The sequence below is a fragment of the Thamnophis sirtalis genome, unplaced genomic scaffold, assembly GCF_051295495.1.
Source record: "Thamnophis sirtalis isolate CommonGarterSnake01/CBP01778 unplaced genomic scaffold, rThaSir2_p1.2 scaffold_6, whole genome shotgun sequence".
Classification (NCBI taxonomy): domain Eukaryota; kingdom Metazoa; phylum Chordata; class Lepidosauria; order Squamata; family Natricidae; genus Thamnophis; species Thamnophis sirtalis.
Window position 1 is genome coordinate 89426295 of NW_028261386.1, and position 16549 is coordinate 89442843.

At 48.3% G+C, this 16549-nt stretch overlaps 1 protein-coding gene across 11 annotated transcripts in view; it reads left to right on the forward strand.

Annotated features, from left to right (window-relative positions):
* Positions 1 to 16549, forward strand: part of NHSL1 (NHS like 1) — a 244126-nt gene that overhangs the window by 179001 nt on the left and 48576 nt on the right. The gene's annotated exons all lie outside the window — the stretch shown is intronic.

Consider the following 16549-nt stretch of genomic DNA (forward strand, 5'->3'; position numbering starts at 1 on the left):
AAAATCATGTCTAGAATTAAATACTTCCCTTTTTCATTGCACCAACCAGAGAATTACAAGGAAGTGATTCGAAAATAACAGTTGGCATACCGTATTTTTCTGTGTATAAGACAATACTTTTTCTTTAAAATATTTACCTAAAAATGTAGGGGCAGTCTTATGAGACGAGAATCACGGTTGAGAAACTGCCGATACATTATCTCTGCAAACTAGTCTCGAGAGAGAAACTTCGATTGCTGAAAATATTAATTTCTGAATTTTGGGTAAGAAAAGTGGGGTGTTCTGTACATGGGGGCTTCTTATAGATGTGAAAATACGGTAAGTAGAAAACCCAAGAGGCATAATGGGGAGGGGGGGCACAAAACTGAACAGTCTTTTGCAGATGATATTTGTTGACAGACTGTCACTAGGGAGTGCTCAAGGTGATCCTGTCTATTTGTCTTTGAGTAATTTAGATACCTACCCTGTGCATTTAGGGATAATAAGAAGTGATTGCCTCAGTCATGCCTACTTACCTCTCCATTGTGAAAATAAATGTAGTTAATTGCTTATACGTAATGGATGAGCATGCTTCCCAACATTTATTGCTTAGAACTTAACATGAATCATCAATACTTAGTTCTCTCTGGATGATATTTGGCAAGTCAGTACTTATTAAGGAACTTAAATTATAATTAACTTTGAAACAAACCTTTTGCTCCAGCAGGGCCCCCCGTTGTAATCTAGATATCATGCCTACTAAAGAAACATATCTGGTTCCTAAGCCTTCCTCTTTGATTATCTCTGAAAATCCTCACCCATCTGTTGCTCTATTTCCTTCTCTGACCAGGTAACAAATTTATGGTGATAGTTGCATGCAGTGTTCTTTCTCCTGTGCACCGCTTGGAGAGTCCAAGCAGTGGGTTATTTCAGTCTGGTTGCCCTGGAAACTGAGGAAGACTTTTCCTTGGCCACGCTTCCTGGCGTGACCTATCCCCAGAAATTTTCCTCAGTTTGGCCCGTTCGGAAGCTTTTATGGGAGCTCCAGCTGAAATAATTCCTTTTGGCTTGGACTCTCCTTTTCTAACTGACTTTTCCTTCTGAGTAATTTCCCCTAAGGAATCTTTATCTTCTCTCTTCTAACTACTCTAATTCACTGACAGTGAGCCTCCAGGAGGCCAGGAGGTAAGCGTGCTGCTGCGGGGAGGGCCTCCTATGCCGATCTGTTCAGGCCGGTCTTGCAGGCTTGCTGCGCGATTTAAAACAACGTGGCGCGGCGGCAGAGGGCTCTAGCAAGCCAGCATTTCCCTCGTGGTCCCTGTTCTTATTTTCTTGCATAGTTTTTTCACTCCTGACCCTCGATCCTTAGATCTGCCGTGGAGGAGCGCGCGATCGTCTATCAACTAAGGCGATTGCCGCATGGCCTCCTAGTTCCCCTCACTGCGCAGTGGCCATTTTAGGTGCGTTTTCGCGCCATTCGGGCATAGCTGCAGGCCGCGCAGCCACGCTCCATTGGGGACCACTGGGTGACAGGGGGCCAGCCAGGGGGTGCCCACTGGCAACCTGTCACCCCTCCACCTTTTTCCACAGCAGCGCTGGGGCTCTGGTCTGCTCAAGGCCACCGCACCGGCTCGGGGAAGGCCCTCTCAATCCTTGCCTGTTTTTAGGCTTGGGCCTCTCCTGCTCCCTGATTAGCCTGCAAGCCAACCGCTACAGGCCACATCCTCCGGATTAGGCACTAACAATGCTACATTACCATGAATTGTGACATGTTTTCCTGTATATGACCTATTTAACAAGATTTTTGTTCTCTTCTCTTGCAGTGTAGCCTATACCAACTGCAGCTACTCCTGTTATCGGCCTGTGCTTGCCAATATCCTGTGCGGTCATTGACATGGAGAAATCGGGCTTATCGGGCTCTGTAACCAGTAGACCAGGACCCTCCCAGGGCCTGGACCAGGTTTCTCCTCCTTCCAAGGGCTGTGGGGCAAGTGGAGACAGGGCCCCTTCTGCTGCTGAGGCCAGGGATGCCTCAAGGCACCAACGGGTGCTTGACAAACAATTTGAGAAAGCCTGGCGGCTAAGGAGGTTCCCCCCCGGGGACTCCTTTGTCCTTTCCCTCCCTAGGAGGGGCTTGACAGTGCTGATGGCAGAGGAAGTCAATTCTCAAGAATTGTCCCAGGACCAGTCGTTCACTGAACCCCCTTCCCCGGCCCCTTCTTGATTCCCCGATCAGGACCCTGCCCCGGAGGCTCCCCCCAGGGAGAGTTGCTGGAGGATCCGCCATCCCAGATGGAGGAGCCCGCTGACCTGGACCCAGACTCGGATCAGGAACCCGAGCTCTCCGTCCGCATGCAGGCAGTGGTGGAGCGCAAAGGACATTGCTGATGCCATGCGGGCGCGGGACAGGCCTGTAGATCCTGTCACCTTCCCCTCTGATCAGGGTGGGCCTCCCCCGGCCAAACGGGTTCGTCACCCATCCTTGGAATCCTCCGTAGTTAGCAAGGCCTCGGCCTTGGAGACTCCGGACCCAGTGGAACAGGGTCTGTCTGAGGATGAGGCTCTTATCCCGGAGGCCCCTTCCTTCTCGGACCTTTTCAAACCTAGTTTGTTCAAATCGGTTCTCCGTAAAGTGAAAGCCACCACCATGGTGGGCATTAAGCCCAAACCCGCCCCACCCCCTGCTGATTCGGCTCCAATCAACCCAAATGCAGCTATTTTTGACGTCCCTACTCCTCAACAGGAGTTGGTCCCGGTTCCAGGCTTATTCCTGGACCTCATCCAACGTCAGTGGGTCCAACCTGCCACATTGTCCTCTCCCAGTGGAGTGGACAAGAAACTTTATACCATGGAGCCTGTCCTGGAGGATCTCTTAGCCCTTCTGGCCATAGATCCGCCTATTATGGCCCTTACATCTAGTGCCTCCTTGCCTGCGGATCTGTCAGAGGGTCTCAAGGTGGAGGATAAGAAGGCCGAAAAGGTCTGCCACAAGACACACCTGGCGGCGGCCTGGGCCATTAGGGCCTCCTCCTCCGCCTCATTCTTTAGTAGGGCCGCCGTCATTTGGTCATGTGATATTTGAACAAGATTCCCGCAGGGGACGCATGTCTCCATCTTGGACCTCAAGAACCTCAACAGGCAGATTGCCTACCGGAGGTTCAAGATGCAGTCCCTCCAGTCAATCCTGGCGGGGATCCGCCAGGGAGACCTCCTCACCTCCATCGATCTGCGGGAGACTTACCTCCATATTCCCATTCACCCCTGGCACCGGAAGTTCCTGCACTTCTTTTATGCGGGCTGCCCCTTTCAGTACAGGGCCCTTCCATTCGGCCTCTCCTCGGCACCCAGGACATTCACGAAGGTCCTGGCGGTAGTGGCGGTCCATCTCCAATGCAGGCCCATAAGTCTCCAATGCTACCTGGACGACATCATCATTGAGTCGTTGTCCAGGCGGCAGGCCTTGCGGGACCTTCAGATTACTATGCGGACCCTCAGAAACCACGGGTTCTCACTGAATTTAGAAAAGAGTCACCTTACCCCCACAACCAAGATCAACCATGTGGGGGTGGTGATAGACACCATGTCCTGCAGGGTATTCCTCTCCCAAGACAGGTTAGAGGCCCTCAGGTCCATGACCCACACGGTGATGCAGACAAGGCAGGTGCCGATTTTTCTCCTCTCCCAACTGTTGGGGAAGATGATCTCCTGTCTGTCGATCGTTCCCTGGGCTCGCCTCCACTCCAGGGCCCTGCAGTGGCTTCTTCTATCTCACCAGAGAGCCAGCAGGAGCAACTCTGCAAGGCTAATTCCCGTGCCTCAGACTGTGAAGAGGTCCCTCCGGTGGTGGACATCTCCCACACTCCTCAAGGGACACCTATTCAAGGAGCCCAACCGGCTGGTCATCACCACCGACGCCATGCTCGCCAGCTGGTGAGCGCACATGGGACGTCTCGTGGTTCAGGGCAGGTGGTCTCCAGCGGAGTCGCATTGCAGCATCAACTTTCTGGAGCTGCGAGCTGCAAGGTTGGCCCTTCGTCACTTCCATCGGTCCATACGTCACCGCCATGTCCTATTGATGACGGACAATGTGGCCATGAAGGCACACATCAACCGCCAGGGCAGCACCAGGTCCAAAAGACTGATGGTGGAGGCAGAGGCCCTAGGACTCTGGGCGGAGCGATACCTGGAGTCGATCCGCTCCAACCATATCTCTGGCAGGGACAATACACAGGCGGACTGGCTGAGCAGGACCCAACCATCAACTCCGTGGAATGGCGGCTGGACCCTTCTCTGTTCCATCAACTGTCTCGCAGATTCGGACTTTCAAAAGTCGACCTCTTTGCGACCAAAGACAATGCTCAACTACCACGCTTCTTTTCCCGCTTCCACTCTCCGAGAGCCAAGGGAACCGACACCCTTCGCTGAAGCTGGCCCCGGGGCCTTCTCTACGCATTTCCCCCTCTGCCTCTCCTTCCACATCTTCTACACAAGATCATAGAGGAGAGGGCGGAAGTGCTTCTCATGGCGCCCCATTGGCCCTGGAGGTCATGGTTCGCCAACTTAGTCAGCCTATCGGTGTCCCCGCCGTGGCGGATTCCCCCAGATCAGGTCTCCCTCAGCCAAGGGGCCATTGTCCATCTGGAGCCCCAGTGGCTTCAGTTGGCCGTCTGGCACCTGAGGGTGACCTGCTGAAGGCTGAAGGACTGTTGGAAGGCGTTGTCAGTACCATCCAAGCTGCTCGGCATCCCTCAACAACGAGGATATATGACTCTACTTGGGCTACCTTCGCCCAGTGGTGCGAGGACTTACGGCTTGACCCGGTCACGGTGCCAGTGTCTCGTGTGCTGGACTTTTTGCAAGGGGGTCTTGAGAGGGGTCTCGCTCTGGCCATGCTCCGTCGCCAGGTGGCAGCCTTGTCAACTGTTTGGTCCGGTGATCCTTTCCTTCCGCTCAGCAGGATTCCCAGGGTGCGCTGCTTCCTCAAGGGCACCTCTAACCTCCGGCCCCCCACGGTCCACCGCTACGCGACATGGCAGCTTTCAATTGTTCTGCAGGCTCTCACTGCACCACCTTTCAAGCTTCTCCAAACAGCTTCTCTCAGACATCTCTCTGAAAACGTCATTCCTTATAGCCATTACCTCCGTCCGTTGGATATCAGAGTTGGTGACCCTGTCGGTTCGTCAGGCCTTGTGTGTCATCCATTCCGACAGGGTCGTTTTACGACTTGATCCGACTTTTCTTACCAAGGTCAACACCTGGTATCATAGGGGCCAGGAGATTGTTCTGCCGAACTTTTGCCCTCATCCCTCCCATCCGAGTGAGCGCAAGTGGCACAAACTTGACGTGCGACGAGCTCTGAAGATTTATATCCATCGCACTTCAGAATTCCGGAGGTCCGAGGCCCTCTTCATATCTTTCCAGCCTGGATCTTTGGGTAAGAAGGTTTTGTCTTCTACCGTTGGCAGATGGCTCAGGGCCTGCATCGCGTCTGCATATGAGCTCCAGTTGAGGACGGTGCCTCAACATATAACTGCCCACTCAACACGCAGTGCTGCTACCTCAGCGGCTTGGGCCACGCAAGCCTCGATCGAGAAAATCTGCAGGGCAGCCGTGTGGTCTTCTCAGTCTCCGTTTGTTAAACATTATAGACTGGACACTTTTGTCTCTGCTGAGGCGGTCTTTGGCAGGCGGATGCTACAGGCAGTGACTTCTTCTGTCGTATCCCGGGACTCTTCTTCTGCCCGCCCAGATGGACATTAACTTGGGTATGTCCCACTGCTTGGACTCTCCAAGCGGTGCACAGGAGAAAGACCATTGGGCTTACCTGAAGGGTCCTTCTCTGTGCACCGCGGGAGAGTCCAACCCACCCTGGTCCGTCCAGGGATACGAAACCATCCTGTCAACATGGTACTACTCATCGATCGTTTTTCAGCTGCATCCTCACGGCCACATTGTTTCAAATTTCTGGGGATAGGTCACGCCAGGAGGCGTGGCCAAGGAAAAGTCTTCCTCAGTTTCCAGGGCAACCAGACTGAAATAACACACTGCTTGGACTCTCCCGCGGTGCACAGAGAAGGACCCTTCAGGTAAGCCCAATGGTCTTTCTCTGCCTCCCTACAGAATTTGAAGAATTCAGGCAATGACTTTAGTGCTTTCTTAGAATGCTAGAGATGCAAACCCTGCCTATTATATATCAGTTAGCTTAAAATGTTTTATTTAATTGATTTATATGGCTGTTCATCTTGAATACATTACTTGAGGTGGCTTATGATAATAAAAAATGACTAAAGACAAATGCACATACAAAAAAATTTAAAACAAACAGCAGCCAGGAAAAATTACAAAATAGTCATTAACATTTAAAATAGCCGTAATGTTAATTCTTCTGGGTACCTCGAACGTTGCACTAATAGATTTCTATTCATGCAGTGAATGTTGTATGTCTTAGTGAGGCTTCCAGATTGGCTCCACAGTATGCCCCAGTTCCCTGTAATAGTTTTCAGGGGGTTGCAAAGACAAAGATTCTGTTTCTATCACACTACATTTTCTGATGATGATTATAATGGAGTACAACTCATTGTCCCCAAAACAGGAATCTTCTCATGATGGTCCTATGAATCAAGAAGGTGATCAGTGAATGAATCATCCAACCTTCGTCTCAAAAAGTGCATATTAATTTGAAATCTATATAAATAGTTTGCTGCAGTGCAATCGTTTGCCCCCGTTCTGTGTTTGAGGGGAGACTGCAACTTGTTATGCTGACCCTAAAGCTAATGATAAAACGGCTCTTGCAGGGTTCAGAGCAGGATATCTGAATGTTATTTTGGGACTTTATTATTGGTCTGTTTGGGGGGAAATAGTCATGTTTGTATATGCCTACGTAGCGCCTTTGTATCAAGCTACTGAGCAATTAAGCAGTTATAACTATTATACAGTATGTCATTGTCAAAAATGTAAAAATCAACCAGCCTTTTGTTTTGCCAATCTGTTGGAATTCCTGATTCAGTTAAAAAAAAGAGAGGTGTCCCACCCACCCCGCCCCAAAACTGCAGTGAAATATGCTGCGGATATAGTTCATGAGCCTGCTTTATATTCCAGGCTGGAATATATATATATATATATATGCTGTTGCCATGCTGCTGTTAGCATTTATTTTTAAAAAAAACCTAAGCTTGATATGAAACAGTCCTTGTGGCATCTCATTTCTGCTGCTGATAGGGGTTTTTTTTAAGTCTACAGAAATGGATCCTGTTCCACTTCATGCAAACTTCATTGCTGAGTTTTGCCATATTTAGACTATTAGACAGAAATAGATCCTTATCAGAATCAAAAGCGTTTCCATTTAAAAGCCCTCTTATGATCCAGATAGCCGTTGCAATTATATTAGTCATCAGTAGCTTTGTACTAGTGTAACCATTGCTAATGGATTTTAAAACCATTTTGCAAACATTTGTATTAATTTTCAGGTATTCCTGTAAAACAAAAGTATAATTTTATTTTAATGTTGTTGATTAGTGTACATTTAAAGTGACAATAAAGTTTCTGTTCTATCCTATCTTATCCTATCCAGAGGTAGGCTGCACTTACCTTAACAACTGGTTTGCTGATTGTGAGCGCGTGCGCGTGCTTGCCTAGCGTGCAAGCGTAAGGCATAAAAAATAAGGCTAAATAGGACAGCATAGCGCCGGGGTGGGTGGGTAGGCCCATCTGCAGGTCGCAACTACTGGTTTGCCCGAACCGGTCTGAACTGGCAGCAGCCCTCCACTGATCCGATCCCATCCTATTTGTTTTGATTTGAGGCTTTCTGAAATGCAGTTCATATGAAACAATGGTTTAGCAGAGTAGTCTGACTTTTGTGTGACACATTTTTTTTATGTGACAAAAAAACCTGGGTTTTTTGTCACATAAATCTGCATTAATGAATGATTGGAAAACATTGAAGAGATTAGTGCTGACTTGGAGAACATCCAGAGTGTCTAATCCAAAGCTGAAAAAAAGATTTATGCATCAGGGGTGGGTTCTGGCTTCTTCTACTGCTGGTTCGCTCAGAGACGTGCTTCGGGCACACGTACCCTTTCCACGCGCTTGATGCACACTATGTGCGCATTCGCAGTAGTAGAAAAATTGCTTTTGCACATGCGCAGAAGCAAAAAAAAAGATGGCAGTGCCGTTAGAACTGGTCCGGGGGGGTGGCAGCCGAGTTACTACCTACTCAGCTGAACCGGTAGAAACCCACCTCTGTTATGCATGGACTAAAAGCTGTACCCTCATATGAGGACTCAATGATTTTCAATAACTATCGATAAGTTGCTATCATTCCCTTTTGGGGGAAATTTGTTGAAAACATGGTCAGTCTTTAATTCTGAAACAGATTAATTTAGAATTAGCTAGTTTCGTTTGTTCATTACTTGTACTGTATATAAGACAGAAAAAATGGGAAATATCTCATTAGTTACTTTTCCTAGTGGAATATCTGTATATTGTAACAGATGGGGCAGCACATAAGTGTTCATGGCAAATCTTGAAACACCTAAGCAAGGTTGGGGTATCGACAGGATATCATCAAGAACTGAAATCTCAGCACTGTGAATTTGAAAAACAAATATCTGGGGGGGGGAGGCATGGCACATCATGGTCATATTACTATCAAGAACATGGATTTGTCATTACTAAGGGACTTACTGATTTACTTGAAGATACTTTTACAAAGAACTCAAGTAGTCCATTCTACTACAAAGATTTCTCTTGGTTAATCATTTAACTTTAAGTTAAACTTTAAGAAGTTTATTTTTATTCTATTGTAGAAAAATAAAATGATCACATTTACTTCAGTACTAATTGATAAATTAATGGCTTGTGCTCAGATTACTAAAAATGTTCTCTATAGATTTAATGAAGAATTCCTAAATATAATGGCTATGAAAAATACCGTAATCTAGAAAATGACCGGAAGTTCTTCAGCTGGATAGACATGTGAGTCTCACATGAACTCTGTCTGACAAACCAATGCCGAGATCCTTTCGACTCAGAACCTCCCTGGGTGGGGGGGGGGTGAAGAAGGGGCAGCGTCTCATCAGACCCAGAGGGAGAGCAACAGGTCCCTCGTAGGTTGGAGGTGCCCTCTGAATCGGCGTTGGAGTGGCAGCATGGCACATGGCTGCACAAGAAGCTGACTTCAGGCCAAAGCAACTGAATAGTAGCGTGCAGGAGATGAGATGAAAGCCTGGTAAGAAGATCTAATTAACCCACAGTCATAAATTAGAATTTAGAAAAAGCAAAGGACCTTGAGAGTATAAATAAATAATATTGATGGACAGATCTGGATTTTGGCAAAAAGAAAGAAAGAAGGGGGGAAATGGAAAATATACTTACAATGGGAAATTATTGAAAGACAGAACTACAAATTTGGGGTGTGTAAGGATGCATAACTATATAAATATAATGATGAGAATATTTGGGAATCGTAACTAGGTTTACATCTCGGCCAAAAATAGGCTGGGGGGTGTTTAAAAATACTTTTATTATATATGTATACTTTTTTTCTTTAAAAAAAGGAGGAAGAAATATGTTAAAATTAAATATGTATATTGAAAAATAGCAGTTAGCAATAGCAGTTAGACTTATATACCGCTTCATAGGGCTTTCAGCCCTCTCTAAGCGGTTTACAGAGTCAGCATATTGCCCCCAACAACAATCCGGGTCCTCATTTTACCCACCTCGGAAGGATGGAAGGCTGAGTCAACCCTGAGCCGGTGAGATTTGAACAGCCGAACTGCTGTTATAAAAAGAATTATAAATATCGTCAACATAAAATGGAGCTTGCTCAGAGGCTGAAATACACCAAGTAAATGAGAGGAAGAGTGCGAAGTAGAGGAGACAGGTAAGGAAAGAAGAGAGGGATAGGAGAAGAGAGTAGGGGGGGAAGAGGAGGAGAGAAAGAAGGAGTTGAAAGGGGAGAGAGGAGAAGGAGAGAGGAAGGGGAAGTAGAGAAGAGAAGGATGACAGAGGAAAGAAAGGAGATAGGGAGGAGGAAGAGACAGGGAGAAGAAAGTGATGGATAGGGTACAAATATGGTGTATGGAGAGCAGAAGAGCCAATAATTGTTTTTGGGAGTTGATGGTGAGATGAATTGATGTTAACATTTAACAATATAATATGATGTTGGGTATGTAACAGTATACATACAATACAATACAATACAATACAATACAATACAATACAATACAATACAATAGCAGAGTTGGAAGGGACCTTAGAGGTCTTCTAGTCCAACCTCCTGCCTAGGCAGGAAACCCTATACCATTCCAGACAAATGGCTATCCAACCTCTTCTTAAGGACTTCCGGTGTTGGGGCATTCACAACTTCTGGAGGCAAGCTGTTCCACTGATTAATTGTTCTAACTGTCAGGAAATTTCTCCTCAGTTCTAAGTTGCTTCTCTCCTTGATTAGTTTCCACCAATTGCTTCTTGTTCTACCCTCAGGTGCCTTGGATAATAGCTTGACTCCCTCTTCTTTGTGGCAACCCCCGAGATATTGGAAGACTGCTATCATGTCTCCCCTAGTCCTTCTTTTCATTAAATTACACATACCCAGTTTCTGAAACCGTTCTTCATATGTGTGCGTGCAGGGCGGCTTCGGCTGCCTGGACCACGTACACAGGGATGGAGAGACATCGCGCCGTGGAACGCATCAGGAATTTTGCAGCCCAGCGGTCGGGACTTACTACGCAAGCGCATGTAACGTGAGCTATGTGAGCAAGCTATGCCCATACTTGCCCTTTCTCCTCTCTCCCCCCACCTTATGCCATGCTGTAATTTTTTATTTGTTTATTTGTAACATGTGACTTGATACGCCTTTTTGATGATGCTGTAACTAACTTTCTTAATAAAAGAGGTCCCCGAAGTACATTCGAGGCCCTCATCCCGAGGAAACCGCGTCCGGCATGTTCCTTATCCATTTGGTCCAAGAGTTATGAGTGGCCTGCCAGAAGCGGAGCGCCACAACTGGTGACCCCGACGTGATTCGGTGAAACCGAATACGTCTCTTGGAACCCCCAGACTCATTCGGCCGGACGTGCCTACTGCAATTCAGGGACCGTCGGAGTTAGATGAAGCGCCCTCCCTTGAATCGTGAGAATGGGGGGAGAATTCTCTAAGGCTCAGGTCGCGCACCTCCACGAACTTAGAGAGTTAACCAAGTCCTCAATTATTATCTTGAAGAACAACGGCAAGAATCTTTCTATCCCCTCTAAATCTGACCTGACCTCCCTTCTCAAATATGTTAATCAAACTTGCCCGACTTATCCGGAGAAGGGGTCGATTTGAACATCCACATGGATAAAATTGGGAAAGTACTTTCATGAGACGCCCAGGGCGCCACCGGAAGTCCTCTCCACATGGCGGATAGTTATGGAGTGTCTCCAAGTCCAGGAAAATGGGATGGCTGGGGAGCCGGACCCTCCACTGCCATATCGATCCGGTGATAAATTGTCCCCCTTAAAAGAAAAAAAGATGATGCCTCCAGAGTGTCAGCACTCCTTCATTCGATAATCAGGAAAGAAGACCACTGGACTCCATTGATAGAAATCAAGTGTACTTTTACTAATTATAAATGAACAGAAGCGAAGCAAAGCGAAGTCTAATTATTTAGGTGTGAAAGCAAATAATATATTGTATAATTCATTCCCCTCCCCTTGGCATCCCATGTACAGTCCAATCATAATTCTCCCAAGTGTCAGGTGTGAGATAACTTCAAAAGGCATCACTAGGATGGAATGCTGGTGTCATTGGCCTTGGCGGGAAACACTCCTCCTCCACATGCCCAGTAAGGTGGACAGTTCAAACTCCAGAATCTTCCTCCAGCACAACAATCAGTCCCCTCCCAAATACCATCCCCCCCTCCCCGTTTCACTGGCAGCCGAAGCAGCAGCAAAGCGGAGGCTGACACAGAGACATTAACAGCAGCGTCTCTGGAAGCTACGGCCCCAGCCGAGGAAAAGTCGGCGTCGCCCGATACGCCCGCAGGGGCCATAGCGCAAGCTCTAGCGCAGGCAAAGGCTAAAGGAGAGCTGGAACCGGAGGAATATGAATTTTGTTATCCGGTAGAATATGATATGAATGGAGTCCCACATTTGGAAGCGCTCCCCATGAAATTGATCAGGGATCTAAAAACATCGGTCTCTACATATGGGTTGCAAAACCCCTATGTCCTTGGATTAATTAGAAACATTGCTTCCTCCTTCTTTATGCTACCTAATGATTGGAAGAATTGTGTCGCATGATACTAACAAGCTCTCAGTATGTGATGTGGGAATCGGAATTCAAAGGGGAAGCAGAAAAAATCGCCCGAAAAATTGGAGGTGGAGTTTTCATAGAGCAAATTGCGGGCATGGGACGATTTGAAGCTTGCGACGTACAGAAAAACATGCCATGAGTGATCTTTGCCCACTCTAGCCTGGCCGCACAAAATGCACTCACAAAAATTGATGATGTACATGGCCAGACTACTGGGTCATTCGCAAAAATTCACCAGGGTCCAAATCAACCTTACGGGGAATTCATAGATGAATTGCAAAAGGCTGTTGCCAGGGAAATTCAGAACACCATAGCACAAAGAGAACTGCTAAAAAAAACTCGCCTATGAAAATGCGAAGGAGGATTGCAAACACATAATTCAATCTCTTCTTAGTAAACCTGATGCAGAATTGGCGGATTATATTCAAGCTTGTAGAATAGTAGGGACTAATGTTTATAATATGGAATCATTGGCAATGGCCCTGCAAAAGGCAGGAGCCCCAAATCAGCGATCTGGCAATTGTTTTAATTGTGGGAAACCAGGTCACTTTAAAGCTCAATGCCGCGCCCCCGGCGGGGGTGCAGCCAAAACAGGGAATGGGAATGTTAAACCAAAAACAGTGTGTCCCAGATGTAAAAAGGGGTTCCACTGGGCAAACCAGTGTCAAACCAACCCGACCCCGCAGTCGGGAAACTAATGGAGGGGAGCTCAGCCAGCCCCACTCAAAAGGCTGAGACTCTTTCGTCCCCTGCCTCCTTTCCGGCCTCGATCGATCTCGTAGCCAGCGAGTTGATTGATGCCCCTTTACCAGGCACCTCCTACTTCCTACCTATTGCGCCAGCTACTCTCATCCCGATTCCTCCCTCTATGCCGGTACTTGTCTTTCCGAACCGGGGTTTTATAGCTCAAAGTGTTCTTGCTGCTCCTTTTCTCAAGGATACCGGTGATCTAACCTCTGTTACTTTAACCTTTACTGCTAATCTTCGTCTGTATGTTCCCGAAGGTCAAGTTGTTGGCTACTATGATACTGGTGCCACCTAACCCAATTACCACCACTATTTGTGGGCAATCTTCCCAAATTTTAGCAATAGAAAGAACAATGCAACACACTCGCCCCTCGGCCGAGTTTTGCATCCGAAACCATCGCTTTTCTGGCATTCTAGATACCGGGGCAGACGTGACGGTCATCCGGACGGAAGAATGGCCTCCTGAGTGGCCCACCGAGTCCTCCCCCGCGGTGAGAGGAGTCGGCAGTGTCCAAGCAGCCCAAATTAGCAAAGAATGGCTACCGGTAACATCACCCGAATCTTCCTCTGTTGCTTATATTAAGCCTGTCATTTTGCCTCTTCACATTAATTTGTGGGGACGCGATTTGATGCATCAACTTAATGCCAAATTAACTCTGCAATAATATCTTTGCCTGTTTGTCCCTCTGCCCTGATTCGTCTTACCCTCAAATCTGATGCACCCGTCTGGGTGGACCAATGGCCACTAACACAGGAAAAGCTTCAGGCTTTGACTGTGCTGGTGGAGGAACAATTGAGTAAAGGACACGTTGAGCCATCCCTCAGCCCATATAATACACCAGTTTTTGTTATAAAGAAAAAGTCAGGGAAATGACGATTCCTGCATGACCTACGAGCAGTGAACAAGGTCATTCAGCCAATGGGGGCGCTGAATGCGGCCTCCCTAACCCAAATTTAATCCCAAGAGATCTGGATCTTATGATAATTGATTTGAAGGATTGCTTCTTTTCCATACCACTTCACCCAAAAGACAGGCAACTGTTTGCATTTACTGTCCCAGAATTAAACAACGCAAAACCTGCGTCTCGCTATCAGTGGAAAGTTTTGCCTCAAGGAATGCTCCTACCATGTGTCAATTTTTTGTGAATAAAATTCTCCAGCCGTATCGAGCGGCTCACCCTCAATTTTTGGTGTATCACTATATGGATGACATCTTAGTGGCTGCCCCCGGCCCACCGAGGACTGCCTTGAGTACATTACCACAGCTGACACACCTCCTACAACAAGGAGGTTTATTTATAGCACCTGAGAAGGTTCAAACATCACAACCTTTTTCATATTTAGGCCATAAGTTGCTTTCTTCTCATGCTACACCAGCATTGCCTATTATAGCGTTGCCTTTAGCTCCTACTTTAGTTCAACTTCAACAATACTTGGGTTCCATAAATTGGGCCCGCCCGTATATGGCTCTTACGACTTGAATTGAATTGAATTGAATTTATTGCATTTATATGCCGCCCTTTTCCCCGAAGGGGACTCAGGGCAGCTCACAATCCAAGTCAGGGAAGGGGGTACAAATAAGGGATAAAAAAGACAAACAGGACAATACACAATTTAAAAGCAGACAACAACCATACCATTCGAGGGGGGGGCAAAAGCTCTTTAGCCCCAGGCCTGTCAGAACAGCCAGGTTTTAAGGGCTTTGCGGAAGGCCTGGAGGGTGGTGAGGGTTCGAATCTCTACGGGGAGCTCGTTCCAGAGGGTCGGAGCAGCCACAGAGAAGGCTCTCCTCCGGGTAGTCGCCAGTCGGCATTGGCCGGCGGATGGAATTCGGAGGAGGCCTAATCTGTGGGATCTAATCGGTCTATTGGAGGTAATTGGCAGCAGGTGGTCTCTCAAGTACCCAGGTCCAATACCATGAAGGGCTTTATAAGTGACGACTAGTGCCTTGAAGCGTATCCGAAGACCAACAGGCAGCCAGTGCAGCTCGCGGAGGATAGGTGTTACGTGGGTGAACCGAGGTGCACCCACGATCTCTCGCGCAGCTGCATTCTGGACAAGCTGAAGTCTCCGAATGCTCTTCAAGGGCTGCCCGATGTAGAGCACGTTGCAGTAGTCCAGTCTAGAGGTCACAAGGGCACGAGTGACTGTTGTGAGAGCCTCCCGGTTCAGGTAGGGACGCAACTGGTGCACCAGGCGAACCTGGGCAAATGCCCCCCTGGTCACAGCCGTCCGGATTGAGTACAAGCTTGTTAACCCCCATCCAGACCCTAACAGCCTCGAGGCACTGGCACATCACGTCAACCGCTTCACTGAGTTGGCACGGGGCGGACAGATACAGCTGTGTATCGTCCGCATACTGATGGTATTTTATCCCGTGCCGTCGAATGATCTCACCCAGCGGCTTCATGTAGATATTAAACAGGAGGGGGGACAGGACCGAACCCTGCGGCACCCCATAATTCAGGGGCCTAGGGGTCGATCTCTGCCCTCCGACCAACACCGACTGCGACCTGTCCGAGAGGTAAGAGGAGAACCACTGTAGAACAGTGCCTCCCACCCCCACCTCCCGCAGTCGTCGCAGAAGGATACCATGGTCGATGGTATCGAAGGCCGCTCAGAGGTCAAGGAGCACTAGGACGGAGGCATGACCTCCATCCCTGGCTCTCCAGAGATCATCGGTCAGCGCGACCAAAGCGGTTTCCGTGCTGTAGCCAGGCCTAAATCCCGACTGGAAGGAATCTAGATAATCGGTTTCCTCCAAGGACCGCCGGAGCTGAAAGGCCACCACTTTCTCAACAACCTTCCCCACGAAGGGGAGGTTGGAGACTGGACGATAGTTGTTTAAAACGGCTGGATCCAAAGATGGCTTCTTCAGAAGGGGTCTCATCACCGCCGCCTTTAAAGCGGGGGGAAAGAACCCCTCCCGAAGGGAGGCAGTAACAACCGCCTGGATCCAGCCCCGTGTCACCTCCCCGCTGTTAGCAACCAGCCAGGAGGGGCATGGGTCCAGCACACATGTGGAGGCACTTACAGCTCCCATGGCCTTGTCCACGTCCTCAGGGGTAACAGCTTGAAAATCAATCCAGTGATGTCCATCCAGATTCTCCCCTGGTGCCTCGGCTGGCTCTGCGCAATTGGAGTCCAGGTCCGTCCAAAGCCGAGCAACTTTATCCGCGAGGAATTGGACGTAGTCCTCAGCTCTGCCTTGCAAAGGATCGCTCGTATCCCTCCTGTTTAGGAGGGAACGGGTTATTCTGAACAAGGCGGCCGGGCGCGACTCAGCGGAAGCTATCAGAGAGGCAATGTGTGTTCTTTTTGTCGTCCTGATTGCCCGAAGGTAGACTCTGATGCTGGATGTTAAAAGCGCTCGGTCTGACTCAGACTTACTGGATCTCCATCGTTGCTCTAGGCGTCTCTTTCGGCGCTTCATCTCCCGGAGTTCCTCAGTAAACCAAGGAGCCCTCCTGGATCCACTGCCTCAGATTGGCCGTAAAGGCACAATCCGGTTGAGAGCCTCTGCCACTGC